An 18,254-nucleotide genomic window follows, 5' to 3' on the forward strand; every position below is an offset into this window, starting at 1 on the left:
CCTTTATTATCATTGTATACAAGATAACGCCTCCGGTCTTTGTCCCTCAGAGAAAACCCCCAAGTCCTCGGAATTCCCCAGATAAGTGCCAGGAGTGTCTTTGTTGGGCCCCTGAGCTCACCTGAGCTTATGCTAATGAGGTGGTGACTCAAGATGGGGGGCTGGTTGGGCAGGAAAGACCCGATCTCAGGTTAGAGGGTTGGCGTTTTGAGCACTGGGTATCAGCTAACATGCTGCCCTCCCACCTCCCATATCTCCAGGGATTTGTAACATTTGTAACAAGAAAAACATCACTAGATTCAGATACTATCTATATACTGCTAGTCCAGAATTCACTCATAGGAAACAAAAACTGAAGAAAAATAAAAGATATTAGCCTAATTGCCTATAAAAGAGTCTATTACACTGAAGCAATAAACATTTGATCCCTTCAGAGAGATGCTGTTCAAAGTTTGTAAAATACACATTAGTTAATAATAATGCAACCATGTAGATAGTTGCCTTAATGCTCATTTAGAAATATTCATTAAAATGCTTGAAATTTCAAAAATGACTTGACGAAAACCTCAAAGTATTCTTCAGAAGTTTAAATGAATGCTAAAAACCAAAGAATGCTAAAACTTGAAAATACATAAACATGCCCTAACAGTGATTAGTTTTCAACGTTGTTTTTAGAGATTTTTAGTTTCTACTATACTATTTGCCATGTCTAAAAAAAAAATGTGGTGAGGTTTTGGTTTCCATGGTGACACAACTCTTTTTCATACATATTTATCATTGAAATGCCAGAAACCCACCCCTTTCTATCAAAGAATGTTACTTTAGCACTTAATAATTGAAGTCAAAGCTGATTTATTTTTTATGTCAGAGTGTTTTAAACAGATCCCTCTATCACTAAAAACTGAGGCAGCATTACAGTCATTTTCTCATAAGCAGTTTATTTCATACCTGACTTCTGAAAAATACTTCTGATTTTTAAAAACTGGAGAAGACTTTGCTTCCTTTTTTCCTTCAGCACCACAGGGATTCCCAGCTAAGCTTTCAAAATGTTGCAGAACATGCATTGTGTAAAGCACACAACCTTCAATTTCATTAATACAGTGTTCAAAAGGAGAACATGTACATCTCGCCTTTGCCAATAATCAAGGAGCAATGAAGTTATTACCTATTACTAAATTAATATTTTGAAAAGTAAAATGCTTCACTTTCACTCCATTTACTGTCTTTTTAAAGTTGCCTAATTTTCTTTGATGTCTGAAGAGAGATTTTGGTTTTTCATCTACCAATGTCTTTTTCCTTAAAAATAAAGCCTGTAATTGGGCATATACTTATGTCAACTTAAATAGTTCCGCCATTGTTACTATACCATATGTAGCCTCTAATTAATAGTGTTCTCATTTTGGGGCCTAAATATCATGGTTAGCTTATTATATAAGTAATGTTGCATATTAAAACCACCAAAAAAGGTGAAACAACATAATTGAGATATTTAATTATTTTTAACCTGCTTTTGTTGAAACACAACTACAGTGATATATTTAAGAAATGAATGAAAATACATCTAATTTAAAAAGCTCCCCACAAATAAGACCTATTTAAAAGCTCTGGGAGTACATCAAAACGATACGGATAAAAACTCATTGGAAAAAAAATAAATTGGACCTAGAGAGGTTGGACGACTTCCATTCTCTTTTAGGGCATGATAATTCAGTTGCTATTTATCTTCCTAGGATGAGAAGAGAGTGAGTTTCAGATTGTGGCACAATGAAGTGGTCAGTTTCCTTGGCATCATTTTAAGCATTTATCAATGGAAATGCCAGCTCAACTGTCACAATAATTTAACATGTTTGATTTTTGTTTAATATAAATAAGCCTTCTTTATGGCTAAAAATTCAAGAATGAGAAGGGAAATTTTTCAAGATTCTTTTTATATGAGAGGCTACCTTATCCTAATTTAAATTGTTCTCTCATTTTTATGTTCTTTGGAGAACGTTTTCTTCTTGAAATGCCAAAATTTTCTTTGAAGAAAGTAAATTCTTTGAAGGAGATGATTATAAATGATGAAATTTTTGTGGTATCTTGTGAACACTCCACTATGTCTCAGAGACATCACAACTTTCACCAGTGTTCCTGAAGTTAAGTGAGTAGAATGGGATATTCATTAAAAAAATTAAGGCATTAAAAAAATTGCCACCTTAGAATCTGTATCTTACAGCACACCTAGGTAACTCAAAATATTAAATAGTCATTGAAGTTACCAGTTTCAGAGCAGGGAACCTGGAAGAGATAGGATGCAGTTTGAGCTTTCAAGTAGCAAGTCTGTGGTGCTGAGAGCTAAGGCAGAGCCATGGCAGATGGGAGTGGAAGCTGGTGAGTTTTAGGTTCCATTACACTTATCAGAGACCTTGATGCACCATTTACTTAGCAGACCAGGAGCAGGACAAAAGCCTCTCTCAGCCAAGTAAACAGTGGAGGACTAGAGATAATTCCATGGTATTTGCAGACTGCTCAGCAGTGTTAAACATTCCAGACAAGCACAGTAAAATACATATTCTTCTCAAGTGTATATGGGGCATTACTTAGAATAGACCATATATCAGACATCTGTTAAACATTCCACACAAGCACCGTAAAATACATATTCTTCTCAAGTGTATATGGGGCATTACTTAGAATAGACCATATAATAGGCCATATACAAGCCTTAATCAGTTTAAAAAGATTAAAATAATAAAAGGTATGTTCTCAGAACACAAAAAAAATTAAACTAGAAATCAATTACACAAGGAAAATTGGGAATTTAACAAATATGTGGAAGTTAAACAACATGGTCCTAAATCATTGGTGAGTCAAAGAAGAAATCACAAGGGAAAATAGCAAACATTTTGAGCTAAATGAAATGAAAGCACATCATACCAAAACATATGAGATGCAGATAAAGTCATGCTTAGAAGGAATTCAAAACTATAAAAATGTATACTTAAGAGGAAAGATCTCAAATCAAATATCTTACCTTCTACCTTATGCAAAAAGAACAAAACAGAAAGAAAACAAACTAAACTTGAAGCAATAACTTTAGAGCAAAAATAAATGAAATGTACAATAAAAAACCAATAAACCAAGAGTTGGTTCTTTAAAAAGATTAACAAAATAGCAAATCTTTTGCTAGACTGACCAAGAACGTTAGAAGACCTGAATTATTAAAATTAGAAGTGAAAGAGACATGAGTCATCATTATTATCTTTACAGAAATTAAAAAAAAAAACACATTTTAAGGAAATACAATAAAAAAGTATAGTCCTACAAATGAGTCATATTAGATAAAATGGACGTATTTCTAGAAAGACACACACACACTACCAAAACTGACTCAAGAAAAAAATAGGAAAATCAGAATTACTTAAAACAAGTAATTGGAATTGAATTGGTAATTTTGAAAGTTCTCACGAAGAAAACCCACATCCAGAGGGCTTTTTTTTTTGAAATGAACTATTTTAAAGAGTTAATACCAATCATTCTTCAACTCTTCTAAATCATTCTGTGAAGACCATATTACTCTGATACCAAAATAGTACAAGGACATCACAAGAAAATAAAACTACAGAACAACATATCATATTAATATAGATTTTTTAAACAACAACATAGTAGTAGATTGAATCAGCAATCTATAAAAAGAAATTATATACCATGATTATATAGGATTTATATCATGAATGCGCAATTGGTTTAACATCTGGAAATCAATTCATGTAATGCACTATATTAATTGAACAAAGAGAAGAAACACATGATCATCTCAGTAGATGTAAAATAAAGCCTTTGACAAACTCCCAATACCCTTTCATGATAAAAACACTCAGCAAACTAGAAATTGGAGGAATCTTCCTAAATCTGATAAAAACCATCTACAGAAAAAACAGAGGTAGAGATGAAAGACTAAGTAAAAGAGGTGAAAGACTAATTTTGCACTACTGCTATATAACATGGTGCTGATGGTTTTACCTCGGAAAATTTGGCAAGAAAAAGAAAAAAAGGCATTGAGATTGGAAAGGAAGGAGTCACACTATTGCTATTTGCAGATGACATAATTACATATATTAAAAATCCTAAGGAATCCACAAGAAAACTATTAAAACTGATGGCAGATTGTGCAGGTTTGTGAAATGTAAAATCAATATATATAATCAGTTATATTTATAAAAACTTGTGATGAACAATCCAAAAATGAAATTAAGAAAACAATTATATTTATAGTAGTAGCAAAATGAACACAATATTTAGAAATAAATTTAACATAATAGCGTAACACATACACTGAAACTTACAAAATATTGTTGGAAGAAATTAAAGATCTAAATAATGGAAATATAGCCTATATTTATGGAACCAAAGATTTAAAATAGTTAAGATGGCAAATAGCTCCCCGAATATATCTAAAAATTCAACACAATCCTTATCAAAATCCTACGTGACTTTTTTTTCTTGGTGGAAATTTAGAAGCCAATCTTAAAATTCATATAGAAATGAAAGGGACCTAGAACAAACAAGATTCTGGAAAAAGAACAAAATTAGATTTATACTTCCCCATTTCAAAAATTATTACAAAGCTATAATAACCAAAATAATATGAAACTAGTTCAAGATTGACACATAGATCACTGAAATAGAATTGAGAGTCCAGAAATAAACTATGACATTTATGGTCAATTGATATTTTACAAGGGTGCCAAGACAATAAAATGAAGGAAAGAATAGTCTTTTCAACAAATAGTGCTGATACAACTAGATATCCACATGCAAAAGAATTTAATTTAACCTATTCTTCACAGCATACACAAATTTTCTTTAATAGATCATAGACCTAAGTGCAAGAACTAAAATTATAAAACTCTTACCAAAAAAAATAGGAGTAAATCTTTTTGACCTTAGGTTAGACAATGATTTCTTAGATGTGACATCTAAAGTATAAATGACAAATAAATAAATAGTATCTCATTAAAATAAAAACTTTTTGTGCTGCAGATGATACCAACAAAAAAATGAGAAGACAACACACAGAATGAGATAATATATTTGCAAATCACATATCTCATAAAATTTATATCCAAAAATGTATAAAAAACTGTTAATAACTTACATTTTTTTAGAATAATTAATACAGTTCTGAAATTTGTTGTTAATTCTCTGAAAATTACAGAAAATTCAGCCATATAATTTGATGTCAACATTTCTAGAAGTTTTAATTTTTTTCGTTTTAGAGCTCTTTATTGATTCACGTATTTTTATGTTGATTTTTGAGCTTTCCTTTCTTGAAAATTGTTAATTTAGAAATTTTCACAATTGTTAGACTAGGATTATACTTTGTATTATCTTAGATTTTTATTTTTCCAATGTCTAGATATGTGGGTTAAATATTTCTGTTCTTCTATTGTGTCATCTTCTTCTTTTATAACAATAAACATATTTTATTGTATATGTATTATTTTTAGAGCCAACTTGTGAATATCAATTCTACTGTTTTTGTTATTTGTGAACTTTTAATTTTTGCTTTTATACTCTTTAACTCAATTCTTCTGTTTTCTATAGCTTCATTTAACCTCTGGTAAACAGATGTTTATTTTATTTTTCTTGCTATATAATTAATGCTTTTAAAGTGATGAATTTACTTCTACTCTTATTATTGGCCACATAAGGTTTATTCTTTGTGAATATTACATAATTGAAGTTTTAATTCTCTCTCTGTACTGGTTATTTATGAACTTTTCCCCCTTTTCATGTCAAAGTTGTTAGTTTTTAATTTATTTTAGTGTCGTCTAATAATGGATGTTTTCTGGAACACGTTGAACCAAATTCTATGTCCTATTATCTAATTCTATAACAAATACTCTATGCACACATAAAAACCAAATTTGTTAAAATCAAATTCTAATTTTATATGATTTATTTTTACTTTTGGTAAGCCTTTACAACTTTAATTTCTATTTTTTAACCAGAGTTTTAATGCTCACTACCCCATCCTTTAATATTATACCAACCATACTTTTCATTTATTTACTTCAATTCATCTTGGTTGATTACCATTAACTTTCGACTAATTGATATCAGGAAGGGTTTGTGTGTGCCATACTTTCTGAGTTCTTAAATATCACAAGCACCTTTTATTGAATTCACACAATTTGGCTAGGTTTATAATTCTTAGCTCTAAATTTTTTTCTTCAAATGTTTGTACACATTATTTCTTCATGCATTGTTACTGCATGTTATATGAAGAACAAAAGAACTTTTTGTCTTCTCATAAAAACTAGCATTTATTTCTTTTGGGATATTTGGGGGGTTATTTTTGTTTGAGCTTGGATGTTTGCATAATGTTTATTTATCTTTAAATTCAAACATGTTATTAGGAAATTTTACCTGAACCTCTGAAGAAAACCTTTAGTTTTATACACCCAGTACTATAGTTTTCTAAATTGTTTGCTTTCTTTTGTTTGTTTACCACCATTGCAGTTATAATAATTACTGCCCCTTTTTAGCTCTGATGTCTCTTTACGTAACACCTAATATTCACTTATTTATTGTGTCCTGACATGCGTATCTACTACATTGTTTTGTTGTTTTAATGTCTTGCTCTTTTTCTTGTTTTTAGGAGAGTTTCTCAAGTTGGTCTCTCACATCCCTATTCAGTTCTCTTTCAGTGTCTGTTCTAATCTTCTCTACATTTAATGACAATTTACATATTTAAATTTCACTTTTTTACCCTATAATCCTAATTTCCTCTACAGGTCTTTTTTCAGACTGTTCTTATGACTCCTTATTTCTCATCTCAATATCCCTGGACAAGCCTTTTGTATGTTTAGCCTGCTGACATAGAAAACAAAATTCACTCTACCCAGCTTAAGTTGAAATAGAGGTATTATAGGGTACATGGCTTACAGAATTGCAAGAATATCTGAAGAAGCAAATTGAGAGTTGAGATTTCAGGAATGAGTCCTATAGCCATACTGTGAAACATGATCACCATGGGCAATGACACTTCTTTGATCAGAAAGCCATCTTCTAATGTAAAACATGGCTGCTGTAGGCCCCAGAACCATTCTGCCACTATATAAATCCAGAAACCACTGTGGTCCATTAATAAGGTACCACCATCAGGAAATCACCTTGTTACCAGCTCTAAACCACATACTATGCCTATTATAGTCTACAACAGAACGTATGCCATACATCCTGCCTTGACAGCCATGAATATAGTGATCTCGCACTGAGATCTCTGCTAATGGTGCCACAGAAAAGAAATCACATGCCTTTTCGACCATGATTGCTAGTAAAAATAGAAAAATCTTTTGTTTCACTTTCACTTTCCAAATCTCATTAGAATATATCTGAATGGTGGAAATTTATTCACATTAGCTGTAATGGGGTCTGGAAAAAATCTGTTTTTTTTTTTTGTTGTTGTTTGTTTTTTAGCACCTGCAATATTGGGAACTACCTTGAGAGGAATCTGGATGGACGTTGAGTACTAAGTCACTACATCTACCTCAATCCATTGTTTGGATACTGAACTTCATACAAGTCCTTTTTTTCTAATCTTAACTTTTCAGATGAGAGTAATAGAACAGCAATATGCAGCTTTCAATAATATAGCGATAATGTGGCTTTCAATGTATAAATAAAAATGCTTTCATCTTCTCTCTAAAAAAGGTGGCCTAAAATCCCATTAGTTACTACATCCACAAGTTGATGATATTCATTTCTCCTTATGTTGAATTATAGCCCTATCTTTAAATTCTTTAACTTATGAACAGATTGCAAAGTAAACTAACACCAACATACCATATTAAAATAACAGGAGAAAATGATGAGTAGAATTAAATTGTTTAGTAAAAAAAAAAAAAAGCGCCATAGATATAAGCACACAGTGAAGAGAATATGAATAGCTATTTTAGTCCTTATCTCTGTAATTAATCATGAAGTCATAATTATTATTTGGAACTTTCTTCCCAAACCCTTCCTCAGGTCTCTTTCTCCTTGGGCAACGTATGAAATGAGCTGAGATTTTTACCTGGTGTAGTAATTCAAACCTTCGTATCTGTGGTGTCTGAGCCTTATCCTGTGTGTTACCCCATTATTTTTTTTAATTAGACATGGCAGATGTGTTCTAGAGGATTGCCTGAGTAGTAGATATGCTTCTTCATGTCCCATGTTAAAGCAGCAACCTTATTTTCCCTTAATTATCAGAATCATCACTTCAGAAAACACAATAATCCTCTTTCTATATGTCGGGCCAATGGCACGAGTAGCTCAATCTTGAAAGGTAGAAATTTCAACTTTCAGTTTAAAGAACCTCTGATGTGTTCCTGGTGGAATCATTTATCTCTTGAGTACCAAGACCCCTAAACCAGCAGAAGCAAAGTCACAGAAATGAGAAACAAAAATACTGTGAGTCATTAAATGTACTAAAGCAGTGTGCCATTAGTACTTCTACATCTTAGTGGCTCGAGCAGTGTGTTCCAACTATGAGAGAAAAAGAATTACACATCATTTGCTAGCTAAAAGCATATATATCCTGTAGGAAAACATCGTATTCTGGTCAGGTATTGATTTACAGTGTTCAATAGTCTATCCTATCTTTATAAAAGGCCCATTATTTCAACATACATGCTAAGAAAAGTGAATCTCTTGGGAGTCAGCTCACTTTTTCTCCTATTACTTCTATATAATGAGTTTCATGGTCAGTCAGGAATTGTGGTGTGTGGTAATACCATGCTAAAAAAATAGATAAATAAATAAAATAAACTATTTAGTAAATCCAAAACTGTTGTCTTACAAAGTAGGCAGTGAAGGCAATTCCATATCCAAAATAAGCAAGTACTGTACATAGATAAATCCCATAGAGAAACAAAGTAATCAATCTGTCCCAGTTGCTGGTTGAGCCATCCTGGTCGGGTGGTGTAGGTTGATGAGTGCCCACAACCATCCCTTGATGATAGTGATGATTTAAGTAACCCTTTGCCACTATGTGTCCACCTTCTAAGGTTTACAAGATAATTGCTGCATTCAAATGCAGCTAGTTCAGGAAACCAATCCTATATTCCCATTTTCTGAGAGTGTTTCCTGTTCCAGTGACTGCATTCATCATAGAACAGTGTGGCGAATGGAATAGCACTCCAGGTAGTTAAAGCCAAAGGGACTTATTATAGGGTCTCAAGCGGCTCACAGAACTGTTGGAAGGCCTGAAGAAAATAACGGAACCACACCCTGCCTCTCAATATCCACAAAGATATTATCTAGACGCTAGATGTTGTCCACTCATACTGTTGTTAAAAAAAAAACAAGTATATCTATCGTGGACGTGCCTACACTATAATTGAGGCAACTGTCACTTTTTTGCCTTTAAATCTTGCCCAATGTCATTCAATTGGTAAAGCTTAAATCATGTTCAGAATTTAAGCTGCAAAAGAGTCTGGAAAATGTTGTTTTCAACTTTCCAGGCACAGGAGAAGAGTTTGGAATGAATACAGAATACCAATTTATTCTTTCTATGTAGTCACTCTTTTGCCTTTCTCTTGGCTGTATTGGTTGACTCATTCATTCATTCATTCATTCATTCCACAACACTTGTCAGTACTTGACTTTCTATTTATTTTACTAAAATTTATTTTACAAAGATTTTTTTGGGGGGAGGGGAATGGCAGGATCTTTCTTTTAGTTTGTATCACCAGAGTATATCACACCCATAGATAAACAAATGCTTGGTTTTATTGAATTTTCGATAGTTCAAAGTAGACACTGTTAAATATTTACTTTTACTTTCTCTAGATCCCCCAAAATAAATAAGACAGTTTCTAATGGATGCTTTCTTTCATATTGTAGAATCTCTTGAGAACTTTCACTTGGTTTTTTACTTATAACTCATTCTTAAGAGAAAAGAGATAAATCCAGCTGGAAGTCTGCCCACAAACACAGCTTCTTCTTTGGGATCCCCACATTACTTTCTTGGTCGTTCCTAGATTTCTGCTTTGAAATATTTGTCTGGAGGGCTGGTAAATGCAAATATACATTAGCAGTATAGAAACCTCATTTTCTGAGAGCAGAGAGCAGGCTCAAATACATAATTTTCTGTCAGAGGAAGTAGTTCTTTGTGCAATTTTTTCTTCATTTGATGAAGCTGGTGCACCAGGATAAAGTGCTCTGTTCTTTTTGCTCAACCTCCAGGGCCAGGTACATTGTGAGAGTGATCCTGTGCCTCCTCCCGGCATGGTTGCCTCCTTGTCAGGAAGAATTCATGCCTAAGGTTGACAGATAAAATACGGAATGCCCAGTGAATTTCTTTTATAACAGCATGAATGAATGAATATATGTATGTGTGTATGTATGTATGTATGTATGTATGTATAATTTTTAAAGAACTAAAATATGTTTTATTATAAAATTTTAATTTCAGATAAAACAACAAATACATTTTTAGTTTAAGTGTTTAGTTTAAGTTCCAAAATTGCATGAGACAATGCAACTGAAGTAAAATTTTTTTCATTGTTCATCCGAAATACAAATGTTTGTGGATGTTTCATATTTTTGTTTGCTACATCTGGCAAACATAGCCATAACACACCCAGATAGGTGATGGCACTGTTGACTTTCTAAGGGGCCATATAGAATGGTACCTAAGGGCGTCATCTCAAGTCAGATTGCAAAATGTAAATCTTGGTTTTTTCGTTTATTATTTGAACTTGGATAAGTTACTTAAGCTTTCTGTGCCTCACTTTACTTACCTATAAAACTGATCTAATAACTGTACCAACTTCTAAAGTCAATAAGGACATTAAATGTGGTAATTCACGTTAAGTAGTTAGAAAAGTACCCAGCACATTCTATAAATATTAAGTATTATTATTATTATTATTATTATTTTCTGTTGGAAAAACAAGGAAATACTGGGGCTTCCCTTAAACAACTGATTAGAAAAACTCTTCACTTGAAACAGTAAAAGTGTTCACAAATTTAAAACCCCCAACTGCCCCACAGATGTTCCTCACCTCCAATGTTCATGCTTTCAATTAAAAAGGTGTGGGAGTCTGCCAGCCCATCCTCTGATTACTTCCTGAGAGTCTGAACTGCTTTCTCCAGAGGGGAGTTTTGAGCCAGGCTTCGGTGTCTTGTCATTTCCACTGCACTAAATCTAGCAGAAATCTGTGGCTATTTCTGACAATGGAAATGATAACCCTTTTCTTATCCTTTAACTGATGCAGATTAGTGTCTATTTTTATATTTCTTTGGTCATTTCAGGAGACATATAACAAGATGGAAATTAGACCTCTGGACTCAAGTTATCAGCCTTCTCAGTATTCCAGAGCAGAAGCAGAAACTTCATTTTGTTTTAATCACTTGACTATATTGATACTTAATAACTAGCACGATACTTAAAATTCAGAGAGACAATAGTGAAGAAAAGATCTTTCAACATGAGCTTCATTGACTGGCTCATGTCTGTGTTTATAAATTTTTGCTCAAACCTCCTTACTAGTTCTCTATATGTTAATATATGAAATTCCTTCTTTCTGCAGTTAATGTAATACAGATCTAATCCTTATGCAATGATTTTAGCCTAGGCTTCTTTCCAGTCCTCTGGAGTTATTTATATGCAATTTTCAAACAGAGATGATCTTTCCTATATGCACTAATAATATTTACATTTTTAAATGGAACACAGACTCAAAGTTGAGGTAAAAGGTTATGAGGTCAAAGAAACATAGAGATTAGATCTTTAACCATGGCAGACTGTTACATGTTGAAAATAGCAATGCCATATTTTTGCAAATTTTATGTTCTCATTGGAAACATAGATGCCTAACAGAAGGAACATTTCTTTTTTAAAGAACAACTGTGTTCTTTAATAGCTATTAAGTAGCCCATGCAGATCAGCGACTATTAGGAAAAACATGTATCTGAACAATTCCAAACAATGAAGTCCAAAACACTGCACATAAAGGAATGGAATTAATGAGTTATTATATTCTGATGATCAGTGATAGAGAAGTGAATGTAAAATCATAGTTAATGGAGCTGGTTTTCTAAAGGATTAGGTCACTATTCGCAGGAAAGCTAAATACTAAAAGATTATTTTAATGGTGATGTGTACAACTCTTGGTGAATTAAAAAACGAACATAACATTATGGTATGAATACAGAACCAAAGCAAGGTATGAAAGCAAAAAGCAGGCTAACTGAAAAAAGTCCTCACTTTCCCCTGGTTCTCATTCCTTCAGAGAACAACGGTTTCATGAAAGAGCAGTCTGTAGACCTCCCATTAGCTTGTACAGGTCTTGTTGCTTTTTTACATTAGAATAAGGTTCTTGGTGTAATGGCTGACACTTTGTGCTCTCTGCTGTATGAAGTTAGGTCTTTTGTAGGGATGATGAATAGCTCCTTTAGTGCCTTATAGAAAATTTCCTACAGTACATCTCAAGTGGTAGAGGTTTATACTACAGCCGTTGTGCATTTTGAGATATAATGTTCCTTTCTTTTACACATTGGCTCTAGTTCCTGAGTCTCATGCCTGGTTATCTAAAAATAAAATATATTTATGACTTACCCTGAGAAAATGTGACAGCTACCACATTCAACTTATAAATTTTGGGGAATATTGGTTTACCAATATATGTGCTAGATCAGAGGTCAGCAAGCTTTTTCTGTAAGTGGCCAGATAGTAAATATTTTAGGGTTTGTGGGCTTTATGTTCTCCTTTGCAATTACTCAGTTCTGCCATTATAGGGGAATACAGCTATCGACAATACATAAATAGGCATGGCTATGTTCCTATAAAACTGCATTTACAAAAACAGGTAACAAGCCAATGGGCCTTAGTTTGTCAACCCCTGTACTAGATTACAGCATTTTTGTATAACAAAGTAATAACTTGCTTTTTTGTCTTTTGCACTAAAAATGTTAAATGAGGATGCATTATTTTGTTTCTTCTCTGAGGTAAGTATTTGATACATAATTCTTATACCTTTATTATGCAAGTGTGTTGTTTATATGTATAAACTATATATTTAAACTATTATAAATGATTTTTTTCAGAATCAAAAGAAATATTTTATAAATGTAGGCTTTCTAATATCATAACTATTTTATTTCAAGGAACTCATCTCTCTATCTTTTATTTTTATTGAATTTATAGAAATAAACAGCACAAAGAGAGGTAAAAATCTTTTCTTTTACCTTAAAAGGAATGGCCTAGAATGAATATGTAACTCATCCCAAAACCAAACAATATCAAAAAAGAAACCATAGTTATGAATTAGAACTGCTTTGATCAGATATCATCCAATACAGCCTAAGCAATGCACCAGTTAAAGCACTCAGAAATATGGGCAGAAAAGTAATGAAAAATGCATAGCTTTCCAAAGTGATGGTAGCCTAATTCCGTATGTCACACATCTGAGTAAATACAACTTGAAACCCCACTTTAGGTTAAAGAACAAAACAAGCACTTCAGGCTGTTTTTCATGATTTTTCTTATTTATTGTTTTAATGGAATAGAAGAGTTTTGTGGAGCCGAAAGAAAGAGAGAGAAGCCCTCACTGATGAGCTCTGCATCTGCGAATAGTATCTGCTACCTGAATAAAGTATAGTAGTTTGAATGATGGTGATATTGTTAATGATGCATTTTAAATCAATGTGGCTCTAAGAAAAGGCAAGCTCTTTTCTTCATTTCACATTACTGTATTCATTATTCTGGGGGCTTTTCCTAGGTGAAAATAATAAAAGAATTTACTTTAGAAAAGTTATAATGAAAGAGTAAATTCTGAACTCCAGTTTTCATAATAATAGTAATTATGTTAATAATTCTAACAAGTATTTGACAAGAAAGTGTAGTTTTTCTGCGTAAATTAATAAACATCCTGATTTACAACTATAAATAAAACTTCTGAAATTGTAGTAATCTACAAAGGGAAAAAATAGGGCAAGATGGTCCCAAGTAGTATTTCTTGTACAGATATAAGGCTCTTTCAAATTTCAAAAGGAGTTTCCTATTTGCAAAAACGATTACTTTGTAAACTATATAAATGTCTAACCACTACTCTGTATACCTGAAACTAATATAAAATAATATTGAATGTCAACTATAATTGAAAAATCAAAAAAAGAGGGGGGAGTCAAAGAAGAATAAGAGGTTCAGATTTCCAGATATAAAACAAATAAATCATGGGGATGTGGTATACAATATAGAGAATATAGCCAATAATATTGTGATAGCATTGCGCTGTGTCAGATGTTTCTGGACTTATCATGGTGATCACATCTTTAGCTATACAAATGTTGGATAACTATGGTGTACACCTGAAACTAATACAATATTTTATGTTAGCTATATTTTAATAAAAATCTTTTTAAAAAAGTATAGCTTTGAATTTGGGGAAATACAGTCTAGAAGATTATTTTTACAGCACAAACAATGAGCTGAATCCAGTGAAGGACAGAAAAAGTTAGAACTGAGTTATCCAGTGGAATCTTTTGTCATATAATAGCAGACAGAAACTTCTGTCTGAAAGATGACTATATCACTTGACTTCTAAGCCACATGACTAGGGCAAGTGAGTTACAATATAAAAAAAAGAGTAAGATAAGACAAAGAGAGCAGTTCTGTGTTAAGAAAGGGTATGTTAACAAGAATTTGAGCTTGAATTGTGAGGCTGAGGACAAAGAGCAGTGTAACTGGAAGTGTGAGAGTGTGGCAAGTGTCTTTCACTTCTGCATAAGTACTTGCCCTTAGACCTCTGGTGTTGCATCAGCTATGCAGTGTCATTGTCAAATCTAGGCTTTGTCTTCTAATAATTAAAAGAGAACAGAAAGCATTACTTATCCTGGATTCACTCACTTCTCTGTTATAAACATAGAGAAATAAGCCTTTGAGGGGAGCTCAATGTGTTTTCTGATGAACCAGAAACCACAGTGGGATTTCAATACTCAATTTTAGCCCTAGGTTAAGACAGGGAGTGCAGTGTTTCAAAATTAGAATAAAATAAAAGAACTCATTAAGGACATGTTATAACTAGGAGCATTTAGTCTTAGTTATATAAGACTTTGAAAGAAAGTGATAATAAATAACTCTTCCATTGTATCAAGAAACATGTTAGGATTTCTGCCTAAGATACCACCATGTAAATAGAGCTGGTGACCATGCGTGTGAAGAAATTAGTAGTCTATCATCTCTCTCTCTCTCTCTCTTTCTCTCTCTCTCTCTCTCTCTCACATAACTATCTATCATCTATCTATCTATCTATCTATCTATCTATCTATCTATCTATCTGTCATCTATCTATCTATCTATCTATCTATCTATCTATCTATCTATCTATCATCTATCCATTTATCATCATTTGTTTATTTTTGCTACTCAAACTGGAAAGTTTCCTTATCACAAATTTTATCTTTGATTCTTGGTAACTGCAATAGTATGTGCCTTGTAGTTATTAGAGACTCATGGTTGTTGAGATATTAGTTGATAAATTTGGAAAGTTTATTTAGCTGCAAAAACAAAAAGAAGCCGACTGCTTAACAATAATAAAAAACAATTAAAAAGTACACTAATAAATGTATTATCTCTCGGTGTTATAGAAGGCTCTGAGTTGGGGTGATAGAAATCAACTCTAGCTGACTCAAATCTTAAATGAATGGATCTCCAAATCTCTGGGATGATCAGAGAAATAAGTGTTAAGGTTAGGTACCCCAGGACAAAACTGAAATTATCTTGTAACATTTGTCCCATGAAGACACCACTGTCATCACTACTGGGTATGGACAGTATAGGTGAAAACACTACCAAAGCTGAACCTGGGATACTGCTGCTAGCCATGCTCACCAGCTACATCTGGAAAGCGATGATCTATTGTTGGTTCCACTACCCTCACTAAAAGTGCTTTCTCACAATTCATGTTCTTTCATACCACTGGCTCCTATTAAAATTTGGGCAGGGTCTAGCTTGTGTTTCCATGCCTAAACTACAAAGAAAAATAGGAAAGTAAGCATCTGACAACTTTAGTTTCATACTGGAGGGTTGGTTCTGCTTAAAGATAAGGATATTCTAGCACTGAATGTTAAATAGTCAAATTGGCCCACAAGATCAAAAGTCCAATGGTTGAACAGTTTTAGATTGATAACTTATTAGCCCAGTGTTGGTAGTGAGAACCTAGATTCTTTCCATTTCTTCCTTCTACAGTCCTCAGTAAGTTGGCTTTTGGTCTTCACTGGGATTTTATTATTATTATTATTATTATTATTATTATCTTTCCATATCCACTCATGTGTGTCCTAAAGCAGTCACAGAATTTCTTAATTTTTCCATGTTCCAGGCCTAAGGAATATAACCAGGAAGAAAACTGTCTGGGCTTAAGGTATGAAGTTTTCCAGATAATGAGTAGCCTGCAGTATCAAAAGAGACATTTGATATACTTGAAAGATATTCACTTAAAAGTGTCAGCTCTGGGAGTGAGCAAGACATAAAATCTCCAAGGATAAAGTTGTGCTTCTTTTACCACTACTTGAACCCCAGGGAAAAATAACAAGAAGCCTACAAGAGCTCCTATGACTGCTTATTAAGAAATTCTTAAATAGGGTTTTGGCCAAATGGAAGATGGAGAAAGGGATCAATAATTTTATTATTATTGCTACCTCTACAATTATTCTACAAGGCTCAAAAATGTATCCTTCCAAAACTATACAAACCCACTACTAATGTATCAATATTATAACTTCACCTTTTGAGTATTAAATAATTTTTATCATAGCATAAAGAAACTGTATCAATTAAAACTCTTTCAGTTGTAAGTGAAAGAAAGCTTAAACCAACTGGTTTAAGCATAAAGAAAACTGACTGAATCACATAATGAAAACACGTATAAGAGAACTGACTCTAAGCGCAGCTTGAGACAGGGGCTTAAATTATGCCACCAGGACCCAGTTTATATACCTCTACTTCTTCATTGACTCTAGTCACAGAAAGGCACTTCTCTGATGATTACATATGGTGTGCCAGCTCCAGATTTTACATCCTTACAACTTCAAGGCCAATAAAAGAGAAAAACAAACTGATTTGTTTCTGGATATTCCAACACAATCCCATTGGCTGTGATTAACTCACATGCTCATATCTGAACCTCTCGTTGACCTTGGTAATGTGTCTGTTCTGACATGTCACATAGTTGCCCCTAGAGTCTGGAGGGTAATCAACTCAACTGGAGAAGCCCAGAAGCTAAGACAGGGTGAGGGGATATTCTCTCAGAAAGAAGTTTGGTTAAGGTTTCTGGAAAATAAATGGTGAATAAATGCTAGGGATAAAAATAAATAGATATACCCTAATACTTTATCAAAAATTACCTGATCTCTAGCCAAAGACGATGATTAGAAAGAAGGTAAATATTTAGGGGAGAAAGAATCCAGGAGGGAGGAAGTAGATGCTGATGGAGCTGGGCAAGAGCATCAGAGGCAAAGTACTTATCTCACAAATTGGCCCACAGTAAGCATTGAAAGGAGAGAAGCCTTTGGACTTTTCTGAAGGGCTTTTCTTTCCTACACAAATAAGCTATTGTTTTAAGGCTAGGTATTAAATTATTTTTCTTCACATCTAAAAGTTGAAACAGTTTCTGGAATTTGGGGAATTTATTATTTACATATGATGTCATTCAGTATTAAGAGCTTACTATATGTTAGTTTCTATGCTAAATGTTTTGCATGAGTCTAGAAATGATTAGGAGGGTAGGCTCTGAAATTAAACTACTTATATTTTAGTGCTCATTTGACAATTTACTAACTTACGACTTTTCACAGATAACTTTAAACCCTCTATGGTAATTTCCTTATCTATAAAATGGGGATGGAAAGAGTACATGAATCAAGATTGTTGCTAGGATTAAATAATTTCAAGTGTTTAGAATATTATTTATATAGTAATTGCTGAATAAAGAATTTTAAGTATTAAGTATTATTGTTGTTATTAAGTATTAATCTTTTTGAGCCTCATAACCTATGAAGTAGGTACTATTATTATGCACAAGGAAACTATATAAAAATAATAAATAATCTTTCAATTTGCACAGATAGCAAACTGAGTCGAGTTGAGTTGGGATCTGAATCCAGATCTCTCTATTCTATAACCTGTTCTGTAAACCACAAACTGAACAGCTTTTAGAACTATAGATCTTCTGCTAGAATTCAGGATTCTCTGGGCGTATAGACGAGATAGAATGAAAAAC

At 33.0% G+C, this 18,254-nt stretch overlaps 1 pseudogene; it reads right to left on the minus strand.

Moving 5' to 3' along the window:
• Nucleotides 1-15,938, minus strand: part of LOC102894827 — a 56,118-nt pseudogene extending 40,180 nt beyond the window's left edge.
• Nucleotides 15,939-18,254: the final 2,316 nt, after the last annotated feature.

Source organism: Pteropus alecto, unplaced genomic scaffold (assembly GCF_000325575.1).
Source record: "Pteropus alecto unplaced genomic scaffold, ASM32557v1 scaffold22, whole genome shotgun sequence".
In the NCBI taxonomy this organism is placed as follows: domain Eukaryota; kingdom Metazoa; phylum Chordata; class Mammalia; order Chiroptera; family Pteropodidae; genus Pteropus; species Pteropus alecto.